Source organism: Agelaius tricolor, unplaced genomic scaffold, assembly GCF_023055355.1.
Source record: "Agelaius tricolor isolate 1412-34295 unplaced genomic scaffold, bAgeTri1.0.p SCAF_2, whole genome shotgun sequence".
Lineage (NCBI taxonomy): Eukaryota > Metazoa > Chordata > Aves > Passeriformes > Icteridae > Agelaius > Agelaius tricolor.
The window spans coordinates 60,523,540-60,547,302 of NW_027269262.1; the positions used below are offsets into that span (position 1 = coordinate 60,523,540).

Sequence of the window (23,763 nt, forward strand, 5' to 3'; positions counted from 1 at the left end):
GGGACTGCTGAGGACACAGAGACTGAAGAAACATCTCTGACAGCCTTTAAAATGTGTTACATGATGGTGCTTGTGACCCTGCCTTTGCCCCAGGCTATGCTATAGCTGCTAGAATTTCAAATCTCTTTCAGTGAGTGGTATCTGGGCAAAGCAAAGAAATAAATAGGTTTGGACATTATACATTTTCTGTTTGGGGAAAGTTAACTTTCCTCAACTTTTTTTCCCCTGTGCTTTATTTTCTTTCTTTTCCTTTTAATATTTGAAAGCCTTATTTTTTCACATTTAAAAAGTCACATAATTACTGGTATCTCAGGTTATAGAATCCCAATGTCTTAAAATGGCTTCATCTGTTAAGGATGGAGACTACCACTTTGTCATCAAAGCCTGATAATCAAATATTTCAATTTTTCACACACACACAAAAAAATGGGCATCCACATTTTTTGAGCATATTTTATTAAGACCAAAACACTGACTTTGAAATTGAAGGTCGAAGTTTTCCTGTTAAAAGCCAGAAGAGTGACACAACCAACATGATGGAAGCACAGCATACCGTGTTCCATGCTCTGATTTAATCCTGCTCCTTTTATCCACACCTTTGGGTTTGGTTACATTAAGTGTTGATAGATTTGTGTGGAGAAGGGGGCAGGAGGCTGGAAGGAGTATTTTTTTCATTTTAACAATAATATCCTTCTTCCATAAAAGATATGAAGCAGAAGACTGAACAGAAAATCTAGCTATTTTATTGCCCCAAGGCATTATTCATTTTCCTGACACATTATGTTTTTAATTAAAATTGCACATGAGTTAATTAAAATGTTCATTCAGCTTTTTTTTTTTTTTTCCTTGCATGGGTGCCTTGTTACTCTCCTAGCATTTTAGTAGAAGGCCATTACATTTCAACAAACTGCTGGCTTTATCAGCTCAGACTTCTACTGACAGACTGTCATGTTTGCTACACCTTTTTATCTCAGATGTTCTAATTTTTTTAAGTACCTTCTCTGGTCTGGGGGCTGGTTGTTTTGTTTTTTTTTTAATGTTATTACCAATATTATTATTATTATTATTATTATTATTATTATTATTATTATTATTATTATTATTATTATACCAGCACGTTCACTAGTGGTTTGAGCTCAGGTTTCTTAAGGAGACATTGTCAGGAATGGGCAGGAAGGTGAACAAGAACCCGTGAAAGTTCACTCTTATGGAACCTGCTCAGATTAATCTGCAATACAAGTGCACTGCAACACCAGTGCACAGTACCTTGGGAGCAACACTGAAGAAAAGGGGCATGCAGAGAAAGTAATCATCAGAATCCTGCAGACACCTAACTTATACTGACCTATGTGGAATCCTTCAGATTTATGGATTACAGGTACTGAATTTTTGATCACTGGTTTGGAAAAAGGAAATACTAGAAGATAGGCACAGACTTTTGTCCATCTTGTCTAGTCTTAAGCTCTATTTTTAAAAGGTATAGCAGGACTTAAACAGTTTGAGAAAGTGTTTCTGTTTTAGCTGAAAGCGTTCTTGTTGGTATATTAGGAAGGGCAAGAAAGATTTCTCAGGCTGTGGACTAGCAAAAGCTGCTTTACTCAGTTTTCAAGGAACCTGTTTCTACACTAAAAATTCCCAAGTCATGAGTGGAAGTCTGTCCTGCTTCCTTTGTGCTGGCTACACAGCATGGTGAAATGCAGTTACTTCCCCCAACCAGATTCGCCAGTGCTGACTTTGGGAATGGAGCCAGTGTAGGAAGAGTTCTCTGTCCCAGGTGTCAACCAGCTCCTAGAAAGGAACAGATTTCACACATGGCTCATCTCTGCTTTCCACAGAGGTTGTAAACATGCATGGTGCACTTGTTAAATTCACCCTTATTGAGCGTCACAAGTCAGAAATGCATACAAGGCCAATAAACCATAGCCAGGGTAAAAGGTAGAAGGCATGTCAAACAAATGTTTTCTGAAGAGGTGTACAGCAAGCTGTTGTGCCTTTGCTGAAGTCTTCAAAGCCTGCAGAAACACATTGATGTTTGTAACTAACACCTTGCATCCTGGCTGCTGCAGTGGCAGGTGCCTGGACAAACAGAGCCTTTGAGCAAAGATTTCTGTTTTGTGTAAGTGCCACACACGCCTTCTAACAGCAACACTGAAGCCAAGTTTGAAAATCAGACCTCAAAGCAACAGCTCCCATAACTCAAATAGAGAAGGAGGGATGGGCTATGGGGTTCAAACTTTGGGCTCAGCTAATATGCATTAGTGCCATTTGCTTTTTTCACACAGCATGAGTTAAGGACAGGCTGTCAGCTGTAACTTTGAGCTTCCTGGATGCTGTCAGCTCTTTTCACAACCTTCATATTACTGAAGTGGAGATTTTTACATTTTATTCTTTGACTTCTTGTTGTATCTTCATGAGAATAATGTGATTTCGGGGGAAGTGTTGAAAGGTTTGAATGTGGTAACTAAACATTTACAAAAGATCTTTAGCCTGAAATATGTAAATATATTTCTCTCAATGGTTCAGATAGCAGTGTTTAATTTTGCAGAAAAATTGCAAAGTTTTTTAAATTTTTTATACTGAATTTATGCTCTGATGAAAAGCCCTTCAATTCAGGAAGTAGAAGAAATTATTTATTTTTAAAACTGTCTTAATATGGCATCTTAGATATCTTGCAAAGGGTGTGAAAGATAAGGTTACCAGTCAGGAATAATGTTTTAAAACATCATTACCCTGATATCACCCAAAGCAGCTTTCTTTGAATCATTTTGTTTGGTATATATCTATATTTTGATTCAAATAATACCCTCCTTGGTTATACTAATATTTCTGTGTGATGTTTTCTTAGGCATCAAGAGCAACTTCACTGAAACTCAGCAAATAAACCCTATTGGTTTCTTAAAGGTCCTTTAGTTTAAAATATACCTTGATATTTTGTGATGCAAGACTATACTTAGTTCACAGCTTATTAAAAATTTGCTCCTTTATTACTTTATATTATCTATAAATTGAGTAGGAAAAACCCCAAAACCTTGAGTACTCTCTGGAGTTCTGAGCCCCATAATTTAAGAAGGATGTAAAGGTTCTTGAATGAGCCCAGAGGAGGTCAGCCAAGCTGGTGTGAAGGTTGAAAGGCTGCAAGGGGCAGTTGAGACTTTGGGTTTGTCTGCTTTGGAGGACAAAAGGAGGCTGAGGGGTGGCTCTCTCCAGCTTCCTGAGGAGGGGAAGTGAAGAGCAGGGTGTGGATCCCTTTTTTCAGTGAGAGAACACATGGGAATGGTTCAAGGCTGCACATGGGGAGGGTCAGACTGGACACTGGAGGCATTTCTTTACTGAGAGAGTGGTCAGACATTGGAACAGGCTTCCTAGGGAGGTGGTCAATGCCCCAAGTCTATCTTCATGGCATTTCCATTTTCCACTACTTTCTGACTTGTGCAGTAGAGGTGTTTTTTTCTTTCCTGTCTCTATATCCTACTTTTACTGCAGTCTTCTGACCCTTGTAAATCCCTAGCCCTTCAGAGACCAAGTGCCTGTCCCTACCACAGACAATGGTGTGAAAGTCTTACAAATTTGTGTCAGTAAAATTCAAACATTTTGTTAACTGCATTGTTTTTACCAAATTGTTCATTTAGGAATATTAAAATGCTTTAAAGGTGTACTGAAGCAAACAGAAGTATTTTTCTTCATCATTTTTAAACACAAATTTGAGTTAGCGGGTTTGTAATAATTAGTTCTTAGTTTAAAATTTTGTTTAACACCAGTGAAAACAAAGGTTTTATCCCACAATTTTTGTAATAGTTCATCATGCTAACAACATTTCAAAAACACTGGTTTTGAAATGGCCTGGAACATTTTTCCAACATTTTAAAGGGACTCTAAAATAAAAAAAAAATCGTTTTTATCCTTATTTTTACACCCTGTAATCTGTGTACCTTGAACTTCCCACACAGCATCAACCTTTTGTGCTTTCATGTAGGAAAAGTCAACATTTAATCATAAAAGGGTTTGAGAATCTATATTAAGAATACAATCTAACTTGGTAGCTGCTGTTTGAGATCCTGCACGCTATGAATTTCATACAGTAGAAATTAAAATCTGGTATAATTTCATGACCCATATCACCTTCCTTCTCACAGATTCCAACAGTGTGAAGTTATTTCCATAAAGAAATGTGGGGATATTGTAGGAAACAAACTGGATTTACCAACAGTTCAAAGCTGTGGGGAATATTACGTTTAAAGCCAACTCCTCTTATAGATACATTTAACACTTCCTGAAAATTCCCTTCAAAAAAGTAACAGTAATTTTCATCAGCTCTGGGAAAAGAGTCATCAAGTATCTCCAGGTGTAATGTATTTTTAGTAGAACCACCCAAACTGTTAGCCACAGTTGTGAACTCTGCTGAGGAAGTCTCTCGGCGCTGCGGTGGCAAGCTATCTGCCCACAGGCAGTTTAAGTGCTCCAGATAGAGGTGCAAGACCTTAAAAAAAAATCTAAAGCCATGCCATAAACAGGAAGCCTTTTTAAAAATCATTTTCTCCAGTTTGGAAAAGGATGGAATAATAGAAAGAGAAACAAACTGTTCTGAGAAAGGAGCAGCCTGAGGAGACCGGCTTTGCTGCAGGTCATTGGTCCTCCCCTGCTCTACCTCTCATTTTCTCACATAGGCTCTTACCTAATTCTGGCCCTGCAGAAGCCCCTGGACTAACTCTCAGTCTCCCTCACTCCCTTTATGCTTTCCTAGCAATTCCCAGGAAGTTATTTCCAATAATCACCTAATTTCCTGCATGAAGCAGCACAGGATGCCCCAAGACTCCCATCATCTTGCATGACCACTTTTAGCCTGCTCAGACTTGTAAAGTCCCGCTGGTCTCTGCCCTTGTAGACACAGAGGTTAACAGAGACTAAGCAACTTTTCTTAATTGTCAAACTCCAGCCATTTAATTCCTGAGACTGGAAAAAGAGGATTTCGAAGAAGGATATTAACAGCCCTCTCACATTTTCCCCCATTAAGGGGCAGATCTGAGATGAGAAGAAACTCCAGACTGGCCCCAAAAGCTGAGCTCTGTCCCAACAGATTCCTTTCAGAGAAAGTCTCCTCACCTAGAAATATAGGAGAGCAAGCAAGCAAACAAACAAAACTGTAGCCACCTTGGACACATTTCCTGCGTGCTCACAGATCATCCTGCCCAAGCACAGCAGTACTGACGGCCCCTGGCCAGGCCACGGCAACACCATCCAGACCTCCTGGAAATGCAGCAGGTGGTAACCTCTGCTAGGGAGATAAAGACTTGGAAATGGCAGTGATTTGTACCCTATGGAGATAACGCAGACTCACTGCTAAGAATGTATTTGGGTTTTTTCTCTATTTGTTCACTCAGCTTGAGTAAAGCCATTTGGGGGGATTTTTTGTTTGTTTTTTTTCTTTTTATTGCTTTCATTCATCTGCATCATTCAAAACTAAAGCCTTGCTAGGAATGAAAATAAGGAGTTGAAAGCACTTTTTTTTCAATGCACAGACAGATCCATGGTGCAGACTTGCAGCTATTTCTACCTATATGAAGAGGCAGCAGGACCAAAGGAGAGGTGTCACCCCCTAAACTCTCAAGCTGTCGGTACAAATGGGTTTGCTTCTATACTTAGAGAATTTGGGGTTTCTGTGTATGTATTTTCATCTTTTAAGTTCTCAATAAATGTGGATGGTCTCAGACAAGTAGAGAAATAAGACAATAAAATATCTGGCTTGCTGTTCTAAATTCACTATGTATAGTTTTAAGGCCTTGCTTCATTTCTTACTCCCATTTATCCCCCCACTCTCCTCAGTAGGTGTGGATATCAGGTTTACTTACTGACTTGCCAGTTGTATATGTTCAACAACTCTAACTCAATGACATCACTTATTAGGGAGATAAATGAGGGCAATTAAGCATCATGGCCATAACTGGTGAAACTTTCTGCAATGAGAGCATTATTAAAATGACAGAGTGCTTGTCTGTGCCTGCCCAAGGTGTATGATTCAGCCTCTCTCCTTTGCCTGGTAAAGTGACCCCCAGCAGCACTTCTCACATGCATTGTTTCTACAGGGCTATATATCACCTCTGGTGTAAACTGGCAATGTATATTGATTGATGCCCACTTCGTTTTTAACAGCCACCTTCTTCTATGTTATTTAGAGTTAAACAGGACAGCTGATAAACATTACAATTTAGTTCATGTTTGTTAAACTACTCACTTAAATAACCTCCATAGATGCTGATAAATGGCACCTTCAGAAAGAATAGCTGTTATTTTTTGCATAATATACTGGTGTTTAAGGCTTTTTATAGTATATCATACGCACAGCCTTGCTCTGTCATTCAAACCCCAAATGACATTTAATAAAATATTTCTTTTCAATCCTGTCTGGCTAATGTTTCCAACATTTTTTAATACTGGATTTGAGCAAAGGAGGGAAATTGCCATGACAAGTGGAAAGTCCATTTGGAAAAAAAAGAAACTAGGTTTCAAGTTAGTGCTTGTTTCCCTTAAAAATTATGTTCTCCATTTTGGGCAGAAATGTGGCTATAAAGATCTGGAAAAATAAGACCATTGCAGGAAAAAGAAACAAGTAGGAGTAATACATGGAGAGAGGTAAAGATGGTCAAATATAGTCTGAAGAAGCAAGAAAAAAAAAAAAAAAAGCAGAGAGAGAGGACAAAACCTAAATATAAAACAATTATGATCCAATGAGAAAACCCAAACTAAACAGGGTGCTCCCAGTAGCACCAGGATATAGGACTAAGCTATGGGACAGTATCTTTACCAGTCTGGGGCATGCCTGCCCCTCCTGCTTTCCTGCAGGAGGGATGTGATTTGCATCCTCATGCTAGAAAACTCCACCATCTCACAGGGGTGATGATCCCAGCATGGGAGCCCTGTAGGGTTTCTTGGGAGCCCTGCAGACATGCTATGCATGTATGGAACACACACAAAATGCACAGAGATGAGGCAGCTGTGATGGCAGATCCTTGTCCTTTTGAAATGTCATAAAGTAAATGTATTGCACAGGCTGTGATGTGGCTGGCAAGAAAATGGAGATGATGTCCCTCTACTCTTGGATCGAAATGCTTCATTTTATAGAGCACATGATTTACCTGTGCTTTGTATCCTAGCACACACTGCCCAGAGCACAGTGCCCAGAAGGCTGTTTCCAACACAGCTCCATCGCCAGGAACATCAGGGAAGGTGGAATGGGAGCCAGGAGCAGTGGGGTAGTGCAAGCTGAGGCCAGCTGCACCCTGGCCCCCAAGAGCTGCCTGGGAGAGGAAACCTGAAGCAAAGCATCACTTCTGAGGACTCTCTTCCAGGTGTGTGAAGAGGGATATAACCCTGGGGTCAAAAAACAGAGAAGAAAAAGAGAAAAATCAAGGCTGGGTTTGAAAACAGACAGACACCTACCTTAGCAAGATTTTGCAGTTATGTTCAGCAGAATTTAGAACAGCCGTCCTCTTCCTCTGAATCGTTGCTGTTTTCTAGATGTTAGCAGACTTTGTATGCATTTATTGCCATTCTTTGCATCCCTGCCAAGTCTGCTACAGTGGCAAGCCTATGGAATTAAGGTGCAGAGAAAGATGAAAATGAGTTAATAATTTATCTTTTAGGCCAGTCTTTAAGTGTTGCTTCACAGAGTTGAAAGGTGCCAAAAGTTAAGGAGAAACCTACAAAGGGACTCAAGGGAGAGGTGGTGGGTTCAGACTGTGACAGGAGGCACAGAAGGCAATAGGATAGGGGGCAGCTAAGGTGTGTGAAATAAAGAATGTATTTTTATGTGCTCAAGAATGTGCCTAAATTATTAGAAGGATAATGGTAAAACAGACACAAAGTTAAGAACCATCATAAGGAATATAAGAATAACCATGCCACATCAGACCAATTGCCCATCTAGTTGGCCTCTTACATGTCACAGCAAGGGTTAAAAATGCATATTAAGCCATCTCCTGCACTGGAAATAATGTGCAGGCAGCCAGTGTAGCTCCTTCTTTAAGATAGTAGTGCTCATACTGTTAGAAAATAATTTATTCTAATGTAATGTGACTGAATGCTCTCAATAGGCACAGAAATGTTTTATACTCTTGCTTAATCCTGCTGATGTTTGGCTCAGTAATATCTATGAAAGGTGTTACATTAGTTAATAAGGAGCTACATAAAGACATCAAACATTGAACTTCGATCACTGTTAAACTATTTGCAATTCAGGTTCATTTATTGCTCCCATTTTATACTTTTGAGGAAAAGTATAGAAATAAATATTTTTTAAAGACTGGACCAAATGTGTTTGTGGGGAAAATGTTGCTTCTTTAACCTCCACTTTTTGGTTACCACCCCAATAATCATCTTTCTCCTCAATGAGCCAGAACCTCTTTTTTGTCCATGGTCAACAGTTTTCTTTGCTGCTGACTTCAGCCAAATAACAAAGCCAACTCAACACTTATGTTTCTTGACAGGAGAAAACCAAGAGGGTAGTGGTTGTTGCCATTGTTATTTCATTGAGGATTCATATTTACCATATGGTGTTATAAAAATGCAGAACCCCATAATATGTATCTTTATTGTTTCCTACATGAGATGATACACTGGAAAAAAAAATGTATTCTTCAGTGACAGCAAATATACATGTTTTGTGCTTCCATGACTCTGTGGTTTTGAATCAGACAGCCTCCCACACTCAATGAAAACAGTATCATAGGTGTCATAGGTTAACAGAATAACAAAGAAAATCTGTTTAGGGAGAAGTAGAACATATATATCATTTTAAGTTTGTAAGAAAGTTGTCACCTGTTTATTTCTATCACACCTTTAACCTTGGATGGTACCTGTTACGTCTCACTTGACCTGCACTGTAGAGGAGTTCCTGCTCTCCAAAAATTGATGAAGTTTCCACTTTCACCTGTGAAAAAAAATGAAATTAGCTATATAGATGCTAAAGGATAGATACTACACTAAGTGCCCAGCTTTAAAATGGCACAGTAGATAATGGGACCATTTCTCATATGGACATCCTTCAGCTAAAGGTTTTATTCTTATTCCTATAAAAGGAAAAAAAAAGTTTGGATTATTCTATTTCAGAAACAGATTAATAATTCAAGCCCAGAATATGTAGGTCTCACAACAAATTATAGCACAGGTTATTTCATAGGGAGTTTATTCAATAACAAAATATAATATGTTAGTACCAAGCCATCACTTTATCACATACATTTCTTTATGCAGTTAGAATTCGCTCTGTGCATTTAAAATTTGTCCTGCACAGTGAATAGATTTTCATTAAAATATTTATTTTAAATCTTATATTTTCTCAGGAGCAATGAGGAGAGGTGGGTGTCACATTTTGCATTTCACCTGCATCCTTTTGCATTTTGATATAAGGCAGCAGAATGCCTGCTACTATTTAATTAAACAGGAATCTGGATTAACTCCAGCTGTGGGCTGTGTAATCAGACCTTGTGAGTGTGTTCAAAAAGGGGTGTTTTCCCTGGCTCATATTTTATTCCTGCATGGAAATCTGCTCTCACTCAAACCTGTCCACATGCTGCAGTAAATGATTTTCCCTCCCTTCTGAATCATATGCTTAGGCACCCGCACTACAATTCTTTGAAAAGAAACAAAAAGGAACAAACAGCTTGACTTGTCCACTTAAACTAACTACTATTTAATGATGAGAGGTTTTGCTTGTTCATGTATAAATCTACCATTTATTCAAGTTTATACTGTAATGACTGTAAGATCTATTAAATTGTTTTGTGCAGATTTATGTTATTCTCTCCAGATGATGACAATTTAATTGCTGTTGCTCATGGCTTAAGATGAGCTCAATTCTCAGAAGTGAATTTACCTTTCCTTGAACATGCATATCACCATCATGGATGACAAACACACTTCCAATTCGTTCTACTTCTCTAAGTACTTTTGCTACCATTCAAAATGATAAATTATACATAAAATAAATACGATAAGTCTGGCTGAAACTAAAAATTTTTTTTGTCCTAATAGAGGAAAATTATCCCAAACCTATATATATATTTTGAGGACAGTTTACCCCATCCATGAACATCAATGTGTTCAGGTCTGAGTATAAATGAGCGACAGTGAAAATGTGTGTATAAATTCATGAACTGGCACATCCATGAGAGTTTGTGATCATATTTTATTTTCAATAGTCTTTTCTGAGTATGCACTTTGCCTCTTTAGAAGTCATCATTGATCTATGGTGGTGCTTTTGACAGAGTATATCTCAACCAACATAAGAGACAATTGTCAAATAGATGTTGCTCATTGTTCATTTCCATAGGCTGGACATCTTTTTGTGGTAATTTGATATGGCAAGTTTTCTCAAGCTATCAGCAGAGACTCAGACTACAGATGATAATGAAAACTAAATCAGAGTTCATCATGCATAAAAGATTCTGAAACTTTGAATTTTTTAGATTTTGTAGCTTGTGTGGAGGTTACAGATGGATAAACTCAAAAACGTTTGGCCTTACCACAATATTAGATTTGCTGGCCAAACATCACCTGCCAAAACAAACTAGAAATAAATGGCTCTCCATTTTCAGCAGAACAGAGCCATTTTCCCTCCCTTTTTTATTTCTATTTTAGTCTTTCTTCCAATCCACCAGCATGAAAAGACTGTTGAATGTAATTCTGGAAAATACATCCAAATATTTCAGACTTTCTGATAAATTTTCTCAAGGAGATTGGAAGTGGCAATTTTGATCACTACAGATTGCATATTTGAGTTATACAGAGTCTTACAGGGACAAATAGTTGCATGTGGAAGGATGTTTCTTTGTCTGCCATATAGTCCCATAGTCAGTCTATAGGGAAAGTGAAATTTTAGATCTCACTTTCTTTCTGTTCCTAGTTTTTTTTTTTAATTGAAAGAGCAAAATTAGTCTACATTTTCTTTTTTGTCTTCAGAATGTTATCTAATTTATTATCTAATGGTGTTCTTAACTTCTTTTCCACTTACCCTTCATGCCAGTCCTTACAAAAAACTAGAATTGCAGTACTTGTCTCTAAAATGTTTCTTGTCAAGACAGTGGGTGAGGAAGTTTTAATGGCAGTCCTAGAATCTTCTCTGATGAGATTCTAATTAAGTTGCCAGGATAAGAAAATTAGAAAATCACAGCAGTTTAAAGCTTAACCTTCAAGGAAGCTTGAGCAGATATGAATAACACTGTTTCTGGAGGATGGCATGAGTGCAGTTGCAGCTGCTAATGTGAAGCGATGCATGTTCAGTACATCCTCTTTCCACACTGTTAAGTGGAACAAGTCATAGTGCAAGTGTATGTTTAAGTCCTTGAGGATGTAAGATATACTCTTATTCTTGAAGGAAATTGTAGTGACCCAGGCAGTTTAAATGAAATCATATGGTCAAGAGTTCTCTCTGTACTTCTTATTTCTGTCTCCAATCCAGGTCATGGTTTGACTGTACCTACATCAATTCACGGTTACCAGCTCTCACCTACCACAAACAAGATAAGTTTGTATGATACCTAAATTTTTGCAGCAAACTCAGATTTATGATTACACATATATCCAATTTCTCATTCTGGATGGAGAGCTGTTTGTCTCAGATTGTATATTATGTTCACGATTCTAATATTTAATTGCATATATATAATGCAACAACTGCATATATGCTTACATTCCATTCATTTGGAGCAAGGAAAGCAAAGTGAAAAACTGCTTATACACATTTTTATGTACTGTCCTTTTATCCTTCTTCTGAGTGAATAAACACGGGGACTGCTCTGTGCAGATATACTTCAGCAATAACTTGCAGCTTTAACAACATTCCAGATTTTTGCTTCCACCTCTCTTTCTAATACTGCTGTGCTTTTCAGCCTCAAAGACAGCACAAGACAGCCAGGCAATCCTGTGACAAACTCCACTAAGGACTTCACAGTTAACAAAACAATGAATGAAACATCATTCTGGCACAGAGAACAGCTTTCTGCTGTCTTCTGCCGCCTTTGATTTTTTTTTTCCCCAAGTGGAAAAGCAACTTCAAAAACAAGGTGCTGTCATTTTAGCAAAGGAGAATTAGGACTGTGAAAGGATGAAGTGTCCTTGCACAGAAAGACTGCAGCTAAAATTGTATCAATATTCCTGTTATAAACTGATAAACACAGAGCTCCGTGAGGTCAAGTTGTACATGCTTGAGCTGACATGCCAATCTGCCAGCAGTCATATGGTTCTCATATGGCGACACGCCACAGATGCCAGGAAAATGTGAGAAGTTTCTGGCTCATTTCATTTCACTCTCCTGAATGCCATGTTTGCCTGCACACACACACACACACACACACACACACACACACATACACACACACACACACACAGAGTATTTCTGTTTTAAATAGAGCTATTGTAGCCCATGTATTCCCATTTTCTTAAAGGATTTGCAATAACTCACCCAAGCTGATTCCTGAGACTTCATAGCAAGACTTGTCTTGGGAATGAGAGCAGGTTTGTTGTTTTCTTTTTTGGTGGGTTTTTTTTTTTTTGCAAGCCTTCAAAACACTCCCCTAGCCATTTTTAAATGACATCAAAAGACAGAATTAGAAAAAGAGACAGACAAGATAACAACACATCATATGTGGATGATTTATAATATACATTTAGGGAAAGAAATCTGAAAAGTTTCAGTCGTTTCAGAACATGACTTCTTCCATTCTCTAACAACGTTAAAACAGCTCTTATTAATGCTTGAACAGCAGCAAGTATTTCTTTCTTTGGTTCTGTTTCTTCAATGTGCATTTTTGTATCAACAATATAATGCCTCTGTCACGTGGACTGACATGATAGTACATTAACAATTGTCTATATTCATATTTGGTAAATAGACCACAATTATTCATTGAGTATATAATGCACAATTTACAATTTGTTGAAATATGTATTTCCACATCAGACCATCTTTCAAGCTTTTACAGTCTTTTGTGTCAGGTTCAATTGTCTTCAAGAGGAATTGTTTTTCTTTTCTTTCTTTTAAACTGTTACTAAAGGGAAAAGGCTGAGACAAATATAACTACAGTTATTTTTAATGAAAAGGCCTTCTTCTATGACTGAGAGTGTGCACTTCACCCTTGCCTCACCAAATCCAGATACTGTCATTTTAAATGAACTTACTTCTAATTTTTAATGCAAAAACATAAACTGGTCTTAGGCTTAAAATATGAATGAGAAAAAATGCACAATATGTGTGTGTGTGTGTGTGTGTGTACATGTGTGTACCCACACATGCAACTGTGCAAGGAATGGTGATTTCTCCATGCAGGACAAAGTTTGAAGTTAACTCAACTCTGGCACCTCACTTACCTCTGCTCAGAAATCTCTCTCTTCAAGAACATTAAAAATAACACATTTCTGGCAGCTTCAAATGTGAGTCTACAGGAAAGTAATTTTTTTCTTTTCTGGTATTAAGTTTTACCTCCTTAGGCTCACACTTTATAAAAGTTTGAGATAAGGATATGGAATAAGGAGCAGGCAATAACTTTCTCATGTATAAAAAAAGGCAGGATTTGGTGCTATTACCCCCTAAATTTATAAACCAAGAACAAGAAATAACAGAGAATTCCCCTTGCTGTGAAGATGTGTGCATTTAAAAAACAAACATTTAGACTTTTTTTCTTTTACTTCCATTTACACATCACTTGTAAATCAAGGGAGAAAGGTCAGCTCAGACAGTAGCCTACCTTTGAGGAAAACCAATTTTGAGTCCTAGCTTAGCCTAAAGTTTCCTGCACAATCCTGTTCCTAAGTCTTTAATTAAGGTACTGCCTCCCATCCTTTTCCCCAAACCTATTATGTTTTTGCATTTGACCTCTAAATGTAGGGAACCAGGAATGCTTCTGATCTTGTGGGTTCAAATGAATGTCCTTTCTACATCCTGATGCTGGAGAGATGCTCATATTGCTGTCTCCAGCGCCCTAAGTTTCATGGGAAAGTGAGAGCAGCTGCCAGTGGAGCACAGCTGGGCTCTGGTGTGGTCCCACATGTTGCCAACAGGGAGCCCACGACCTCAGGACAGGCCATGGCAGAGGTCAGAGTACAAACACCAACATGCCTCACATGGATGCTCAGACCAAAGACAATAAAAATGTGATTTAAGCCGTCACATGACTTCTATTAAGTACCTGAAAGACAAATCCTGATTGAATTGAAAGGAAGCCAAATAACTTTCCTGTTCAGAAAGGGAGGACTGCTGGAATATGCTCCAGTGACAAATCCCTATTTTCTTTCCTTAAAACCCATGGATTTAATATCATTTGCAAAGGGCTTTCTATTTTTCCAAGGTGTTGCCTAGTTTCTCAGGCTTCAGGCAAGGTAACTGGCCCATAGAGATTGCTTTAAAAATAAGCTGTTCTCAATAGACTGATGAAGTATTCCTGAAACATTTTGACTTTCAAGTGTCATCAAAAAATGGAATACTTAGTATGTTTGGAGTTTCTTGTTCATCTTTTTCCTGAGGTCAATAACTGTGAAAAATACCACAAACTTGGATCTACATAATTTTTTAATAAACCTTTTTTTTTCCCAAGTGCTTTTACTCAAGGGACCCTTATCATTGCAATAAGAATAACAAAGAAGCTGAGGAGCAGAACTCCAGTTTGTTTGTTGCTCCATAAAACACACACATTTGCACAAATGTTTTTGAATAAACATTTGTGTTTGTGCTTGCACAGCAATTAACAGATTGTAAATACCATTCAAAGTAGAGCATCCACTTAGACTTATTGTATATACAGCCCCTGCTTGGATTTTGGTACATAAGACATGAGTCCCAACTGGATTTCACTTTCCTTTTTTTAAGGTGTCAGCATAGATGAAGGACTTCTTAAATGGAGTAGTGTGATTTAACTCAAGGTACTTGCTCTTGAGATTATATTAATGGAATCAAGACAGCAACAGTCTCAAACATTGATTTCAGCATTGTAGACATTGCATATTGTATATATGCTGTCAATACTATGATCTCCTTGGAGCAATCAGAACAATTTCTGTCCCCAAACAAATTAAAGCATTAGAACATAATTCAGATGACAACAAACATTGTACATGTAGCTCTATCTTAATACTCAAATCATAATTTTTTTTAACTTAATTTGTCAAGTTCATAACTATCACTTAGAACTTGCTGACAAGGAACCTGATAACACATCATATCAAATTCCATTTTACAACTGTTTCCTTGGAAACACAGGCATAAAAATGGGCCATGCACAATGGAATGAAATCAAACAAATTAAAATTAACCTTAAAGAATTCCCACGAATCACAAACTCTTTGCATTGTTAAAATTCATGCAAAACCAGGGATAATGATTCTTACAATAAGAGCATCATTAGTCCCACATTGCCATAGAGTCTACTTGCTTTGGCCCTGATCCATCAAATCCCTTCAGCATGGAGGAAACTTTAAATGTATGAGGTATCCCACTCAACAGAATGAGTCATGTGGTTAAGGTTATTCATGTACTTAAGAACTACACAAATATGTGTGTATATATATATATGTGTGTGTGTGTGTATGTATGTATATATATGTACATATATATATATATATATATGTATATATATGCACACTGCAGGCTATGCACACATCTTTTGAAGCTAGGCTCAGGAGTGAAAATAATATATTAAGTCTCAAGTATTCATATACCATAAGTTATGACTTCTGATTATTTAAAACTGTGAGAAGATAACTCGATAAAGGTAATAAGACATTAATTTTGAGCAAGCTGTTTATATAGGGGTATAAATTTTATTTATTGTAAAAATGACATGCCAGTTCAAAGAAGAAAAATTACTTTTTTTTGTTGAATTTTGGGATTTTATTTCATAGGTTTGAAGTGAATTCAGAGTAAGATTACAGGTGACCTGATAAGAGAACTGTCCTGAGATTTACAACTGCCTTCATAAAAATACACATTAAATTTGTTTTTTATAATTATCAAGCAAACCAACACTTTTCTTCCTTTTTATTGTAATAATTAAGATGAGTATGTAGATTCTTGTGCTTACATTTGATACTTAATGCATCAAACTTAAATGGCAGAACTATCAAAATGCAGATATTATGCTGGAAAATGTATTCTTTCTCCCAGTAAAACACAGTACCAATGACCAGATAGCATTTTAATTCTACTACTTCTTGCACAGAAAAACCAAAAACCAATCTGGTCAGAAGATTTTAATTCAGGATACCACTCTTTTTTTTTTTTTCCATCTACATTAAGATAAAAATGTCATGGATAAAAAAGGAACTTGTCTTGGGGAGTTTATTCCATATTGTACATGACACAATATCTGCTGTCTTACTTCAAGATAACCGCTACCAACAGTTCACTACTAACTGTTAACTAAACCTAGTTATTTTATAGTTATTTTAAGTACTTAATTAACTCTCATGCAACCTTTTTTTCCCAGTAATTTTGTCTCAGCATTAAATGTGGAATATTTCAGCAACAATTTTATAACTCATGAGATTTCACAAACAGATATATGTTTGAATTTTTTTTAGTAGTACACATCCCATTTTGCAGAGTTCAGACCCAGTTTCAGCAGTTTTTTCATATAAGTCTGGATGAAACCAAACTTTCATTCATCTAAAACCACAATTATCAATTTTTCCTTCAGTCTTACCTAACCTTTGCATAGCAAGTTGACACTTGAACTTCTGAGGATAAAGCTATTTCTCACTAAATATTTGTAATGTCTCCTAGCTCTCACAACATTTCCTTAACAAAAGCTAATGCATAAGAATTCATAGAATCATTTCAAAACTACAGAATGTCTCAATTTTTTTTGTCTGTTGTTATGTTTACTTCCACTACAATAGCAGCTACCTGAGGGAAATCTGATTTCCAGAGCTTTAGAATAAATGATTAAAGGTGTAAAACATCTCAAATTCTCTTGAAAATGAGTTGTTTATAATATATTCCCTTATTCCTGTGTAGAGTGGTATACTATTATATGCTCTCAAATCTTTTTTACTGCTGTTTTCCTCTCATGATTTCTTGCAAAATTTGTACATGGAAATGGAATACTGTATGGTCTTTGTAAAAGTTAAACCTAAACCAGGTATAAATAACATGAAGGAAATAACGAAATACACTTTTTCTCCCTGTTGAATAATAATAACTTCAAACTGGCCAAGAAGGATGCACAGAAGTTTTCTTCTCCACTGCCCTCACAGTTAAATGTCACTTGAGTGTGGTTTCAGGGTTTGCTACCTAAAGGTTTAGAACAGGATTTGAAATTGTTTTAATAGAAGTTAATAGGAATTCTTGCCAACTATAGAGAGAATCCATTTCTTTATTTCATGGGATCTAATTTTACGTAAGATTTCATGGACATTCTTGGAGATCTGCTATGAGCCAAGAGAATGTTATGCCACTTGCACATTAGAGCAATGCATTTGTATTTCTTGGTTACTAGTAGGCAGAATTAGCAGTCAAACTGAGGGCTCAACCCATGGATTTAATTTTAGCAGTTGCTAAAATATGGGCAGAAGCTTCAATGAGGAATGTATCTTTTCACAACTGCACATGGCTATCACAGTATTGCAACAAAAGTTACTGGTACTTGGAGATAATTTTGTGTTGAGAGATGTGCCAAAATCAGCTTGCATATTCTTGAATATTTCTGAAAAATTGCAAAATTGAGCCCAGTTAAATTATAGGATTTAATACAGAGCTGCCATCTCCTACCAGGGACTAGAATGTTTTTTTTCTGGCATAGTGGCTTTTGGACTGTTTTTAGTTATTGACAAATTTGATCCTACACATTTGTGCAAATAAGTAAAATGAAGTGTCAGGAGGCTTTAAATTATGTAAATAGCTACAAGTTGTGTACAGCAGGTCTCTGTAAACCTCATAAGGCCTTTTTGGAAAGCCTCCCTGCTGGAAGTCCAACAACAAAGGTTTTAGGGCTCCTGTTGCAGATTTCAGTCTTTTTTTGAGAATTAGTTTTACTGATATTTCTGTTGGCCCTCTTTCCTCACATTGTTTCTTCCCCTTCGGCTGAAACACTGCATATGTATCTCAAGACCATGTGACATTCCCCACCTGTGTGGGCAGGGTTAGCAGTGTGAGGGCTGCCTTACACCTCCTGATCCTGAAAAATATTGCTTTTCCAAAGCCTCTGCAGGTTCTGCAAGGTAGGGATGCGGCTGCCCAAAATTTGTTGAAGGATCTCCAGTGCAGGATACAACACCAGCACAGTGTAGACCACCAGCAAAAATCTTCCAGTGTTTAATCCTGCAACAAGACCCCAGACGTCTTGGTATGACACAGAAGATAACTGCAGTCACTGTCCATGAAACACCACCAAAAATCTCACCATGTAAAATGTAGTCAATGTCAAATCACCAAAATTATACATACACTTTTTTTTTTAATAACCACTGCTTCTCACATCTCTTTTGTTACTTAATTTTTGAACCCTTTTCCTCATCTCATGGTCCTTAGGCATTTATCTGGTCACACCTTAATGAGAGTGATGCATGGTGACTCAGAAAGCCAAAAGTCATTAAATTACTGAAGGACTGAAGCATTAAAATAAAATCTCCCTGAAGGTTGTTGATTTCTAATTTTATATACAGAGAGGAGGAGCAGAGGGGAAGGTTTTGCTTTTCCCTTAATTCTGCCATATTGTCTGATTCACAGCCGGAGACAAACTGAAATGGCCATCTGGTTGATGTGCATACAAAAGGAGTGGTTTGCCAGACAAAGAAAGTACCTTTTATCATACAAAGCAATGCATGTCCTCTTATCAGGCTTCCACTCTGGGGCTCTGGTGGAGCTGCAGGTATGTGGGAGCAGACCCTACACAGCACCCAGACATAGCAGCTGCTGTTAAAATAGTAATGCAAGTACCGAGGGCTCTGTGCTACATTCATAACATAAAATATACTGCAATCGTTCTGAATATTTTCAGCTCCTGGTTTCTGATTTTAGCTAGACCATTTCACTTCACTAATTTGCTCCCATCACAGGAGAAAGTACAGCATTTTCTGCTTAAATAACAATTAGAAATCAGCAACCACTGTGCAAATGGACCTTTTTAAACAGGAGTATGGGTTTTGCAGCTATTTAATACCATCCACAAATGTATCTGTCAACTTTTTGTAACATTAATTCTGTGTCCATGCGCCTGAAAGAAAAAATCGCTTGCAAAGCATCCCCTTTTTGCCAATATCAACTTTTTCATTCTTAATAAACATACCCAAACACTTCCAAATGGACACTCCATACTACTTTGATTTCATCTATATTTCAGTTCAAACTGCTGATCCCAGTGTATCCACCACCCAGACTATGTTGAACATCCCATAAATTTTAAAAGAAAAATTGACGGTAGAACATTATGATAAACATTCCCCTTTCCTGCCCATAGCTGTTCAGAGGAATGCAAGAAATTTGTGTTATTTCACATGCACGAGATATCTGCTGTGTTTATGACTCAATTTTTCCCTTCTATGAGGTACCTTCATTAGATGAAAGACAGTCATATCTATGAAACACAGGCATTGTTGTTCAAAAGCAATCCTTTATTTCAATTTTCTCATCCTCTCCTCTCCATTGAAACCTCCTGCTCTTGATGCTGGACTCTGTTGACCTCCTCTTAAGGGGGTGTTTCATTGCCTTTGCTGCAATGATAACTATGGAAGTAGAACATCCTATTTCCCCATAAAGCTGTCCAGGGAAATGGAATGGAAATTGCCCTGAACTGGCAATGGAAGAGACTCCACTCCTGAGAGTGGGTTGTTCTCTGCTGATATTCCCCTTCTCCTGATTTCATTCCATTTTAAATGATTTGTAAAAAAGATTGAAGCAATATGGTTTTCTAACTAGAAATGAGGGTCAAAGAGATAAAGCCAGCAAACAAAAGGAGGGTAAGGAGTGATCCCAGGTTTCTAAGCATCATTGGGAGGTTCATTTCCCTGGTATGTGGCAGGCATGGCAATATTATTAAATGTTCCCCAGGCAACGTTGCTAGGCTCCAAATTCTGTATTTTACTTCCAGAAAACAAAACACTTTCCTTTTACAATCAGCTATCCCCTCCATCAATACATAACAGAATACCCAGTATAAAAGCTGTTTCATTTCAGACAGTGACTTTCACTGTATTTAGGCTGTTATGGTATAAGGTCATGCTAAAACAAGGAACAACCAACTTAAATGTTACTCACAGAATATGGAAGTGTAGCAAAAATATTCTAATAAGGTTTTACAGGTCCAATACATTATTTTGAAATAAATGTGCTCAAAGGATGCCTTGAAAGATGGTACTGAATTCTAAGTGTCAGCCATGCAAGAAGCAGAGATTTAAAAGCAGTCTCTGTATTCACAGGTCCATGACACAGAGTCCCTATTTGGAATAAGATGAAAGAACATTCAAGGACAAAAGCCTTTCTGGACCTAAATTTCCCTTCACTTCATTCAATTATCTAGAAACCTATCCTTTTTTCCTCCTCATAATATATGACCTCAGATTTCTATGCATTAAGTGAAACTTCCCTCTGTTGGGGAAAGACCTCCAAATTTCTCAGCCATGCAGTGGCAAATTTCAATTGGGCCAGGTTTTTTTTCCCATTGATCTAATGCACTCATGTATTGAAATGTACCGTGCATTATGTGTCAAGTGTTCTCACTCACTAAAAAAGAAATAAAACCATTTGTTATACTCAAACCAGACTCTGAAGGTGATTTCACATTCATCTTCCCATGGAGGGAGCAATTCAAGCCTCTTCTCCAACAGGAGGTAAGAGAGAGACCCACTGAAGATCATGGCAGGGGAAAACAAACTCTGTAACAAGGGGTCTCCACAGTGTAGCTGTGGGCTGGGGCTTGTCAAGTAAACCACCTGATCTGGTGTTTGCCCTCTTTACCACAGGAGCAAAGCAGATTTCCCTGCTAGTCTCTGTAATCAGCATGAGAAACAAACAGAAAATAAAACAGAGAGAGGAGGTAGCCCAAGACAGAAAGCTACCAGGGTTTAGCTACAATTTCGAGAGGTCCCAATTAGATTTTTCTTGGTGCAAGTGCATTAATTTTTCACAATACTTGAGTTCCAAAATCTTAGTGTCCAAATGCCTAAATGTCTATGGTTGGTTGCCATAATAAAGATGTCAGGTATTCAGATATTTTGGCAAGGTCTACACAGGAACCTCAGGCTTATAATATTATATTTATTATTTTACTCTGTTATATTGCTCTGTTTTGGGAACTGTACCATAGGAAATGTCTGTGCAGTTCTCCAGTTTTGGGAGAGGTTGTTAATATACCTGTCCTGTTGTGCTCTCTATTACCACATAGCAGAAAAAAGCAGAGTTACACCTTGTAATCCCAAATCAAACTTCTCAACAGAGAGAGCAGAAACCCTCAGGAGTTTATCTCTAAAACTCCTTCCTCATTCTCCTAACAGCACCTCTTGGTCAGATCAAGGTTTTGCCGCTACCTCTCTCTAACCAGAGAGGTAGGGGCAAAATAGAGCCCTAGAGCAACAAAATACCATTTTGCCTGGTCAAAACAATAGCCTCACCCTGGGCCATTTCTGTCACAGTCTCTTGGCACCTGTGTACTGGTGAGAGGGAGCACAGCTCTTCTCCCACGCATGCAAAGTCATATTGGTAGAGAGGAACAGAGGTATAAAGGCAACCTATTTATTTGTTTTGCAAGCATAAAATGTGCAAGACAGGATGGTCAGCTATATGTGCAAAATTAGTCAGATGGAACAGAAACCTGGAGTTCAACACATGACCCATGCTCCACACTGAATCAAAAAAACAAGATTTTTTAAAAATTGCCTTTGATAACGCTCTGTTTTACAGAGAAATGTGTGCCAAGGACTTAGTCAAACACAGTGAAGTTGTTGAAAAGACTCACTGCTGTTGAAAGACTTTGAACCAGGCCAAAAGACTTTCTTGAATATTTCACTCATAATGAAGATAAAAACGAGTAGCTGGAAAGGCTAAGGGCTATAGGGACATTTCAAAATGTGGTGGTAGAAAAGCAAACATGCAAGCGAGCAGACCGAGGAAGACAGTGACCATCTGCCGCACGGAGCGGGGACGCAGGCGTCCATCCACTCCTCGCACCAAAGCAGGCCAGGAGGATCTTGGGGCAGGATCCTGCGGGCAGGAGGAAGGCTGCCCATCCTCTGCCTCCTCTCAGCGTGTCCTTCTTGCTTCAGCCTGGCAATAAAGCTTCAGCCTGGAAGCCCCACCATGTGCGAGCTTGAAAACAGCAACAAGCATGTTATTTTACCTTCCCTTAAAAAAAATGGGAGCTGATCAAGCCAAGGACACCATAAAAAATAAGTGTAAAAAGTAGAAAGAATTAGGAAAAGTAAAGGAATGGATGTTTCTTCACCACCAGTTCCAGGGAAATTCACCTAGAACCTTGGCTACTCACGCAGTAGGACAAATGACAGAAAATACCTGAAGGGTGGGTAGTGCCCTGCCTGCCCAAGGGTGGAAATTGGGCATTTGAGGCTGCTAGTGGTGTGAGTGGTGGCCAGGAAGGGACAGAGTATTGTGAAGAGTCTGACCTGGGCAGGCTGATCCTGTAAGGTACTGAGTCACCTTGTCAGGCATGTTGGGAACCCTGCAGGATTGGGCCCTGAATGCCTGTACTTGATAAGCAGTCATGGCAAAAATGTTAAACTGAGATATTCATCCAAAACCAGGGGAACGAGAATCACTGTAGTTAGCAGTGGAATTTTTAGCATAAATGGGAAAACCCAGCATTTAATACATAACACAAGGTCCATTTGCAGCCATATAATTGCTGTCAGCTAATGCCTGATAAACCCTGCCTAAATTGGGATTTTATTATATCTATTTTATTATATATCTATATTTACTCTGACAAAAGTTGGAAAAACTTGTCCAAAAGACTAGGGGTCCATTTTATGTGCTTGGGTGTCCAAGCACCTGCCAGCTGTTTGTCCCTTGAATTGAGGACATCATGTTTTCAATTTCCTTCAATAAAGCTATGAATCTGGCAATTTGCTGGCCTGCTTCAGCTAAACAGAAAGGACAATTTGAGAAAGATCATAGTTCAGGCTCAGTCAGACGGAAACGATTGAAAACAGAGAGCTGGCTGCTATGTTTCCCCAATGCAGCTTGCTGTCGCAGTTTGACTGACAAACTGACTTTTTTGAGGTGCTCATGCCCATTTCAGTCAGAGTTTATTGAAGGTGATTTTGATCTTCTCCATGAGGCCACAGCAGCGGCCATGCCATCTGTCACCTTGATTGCATCGTGGATTCTCTGGAGAGAGTGCGATGGCTCCTGATCATTTACAGATTGTGCTGCTTTCGCCTCCATAAGGACCACATGCACAGAGCCAGATGGTGAACATACACGCTTATTATAAGTCTTTATCTCTGTGCAGGAAGGAGAGGCACCATTAGATCTCCCTCAGGAGCTCCGCTCCTCTCTACCATCATGCTGCTCTTCAGCAAATACAGTCTTCTTCAGCTGTCATCAGCCTACCTCTGAAAATTAAAAAAATAAACAATAATTCCATCAGCGCAGGCACGAGACGTACAGACAGTGCCACAAAGCAGCTCCCCCCGCCCCTTCCCCCGGCACACACACACGCTCGGGCTCCTGCGACTGTCAGCGTTAGGTGGAAACAAGTTTGTTCGCGAAAAGACAGTTAATGTGCAATTAGGAGAGACTTCTTTGTGAAAATAAAGCAACGCCATCCT

The 23,763-nt window shown here is 38.3% G+C and overlaps 1 long non-coding RNA gene across 2 annotated transcripts; it reads right to left on the reverse strand.

Moving 5' to 3' along the window:
- Nucleotides 1–228: 228 nt before the first annotated feature.
- LOC139586696 (uncharacterized) lies at nt 229–12,859 on the reverse strand. 2 transcript variants are annotated; one of them, XR_011677920.1, is made up of 5 exons: nt 12,455–12,859; nt 8,812–8,923; nt 7,435–7,582; nt 7,131–7,306; nt 229–1,788 (listed from the first exon to the last, which is right to left on the reverse strand). It is a non-coding gene; the product is annotated as an uncharacterized lncRNA (long non-coding RNA). The 2 variants fall into 2 exon arrangements; XR_011677915.1 differs by having other exon boundaries at nt 7,131–7,582.
- Between the last annotated feature and the right edge of the window lie 10,904 nt (nt 12,860–23,763).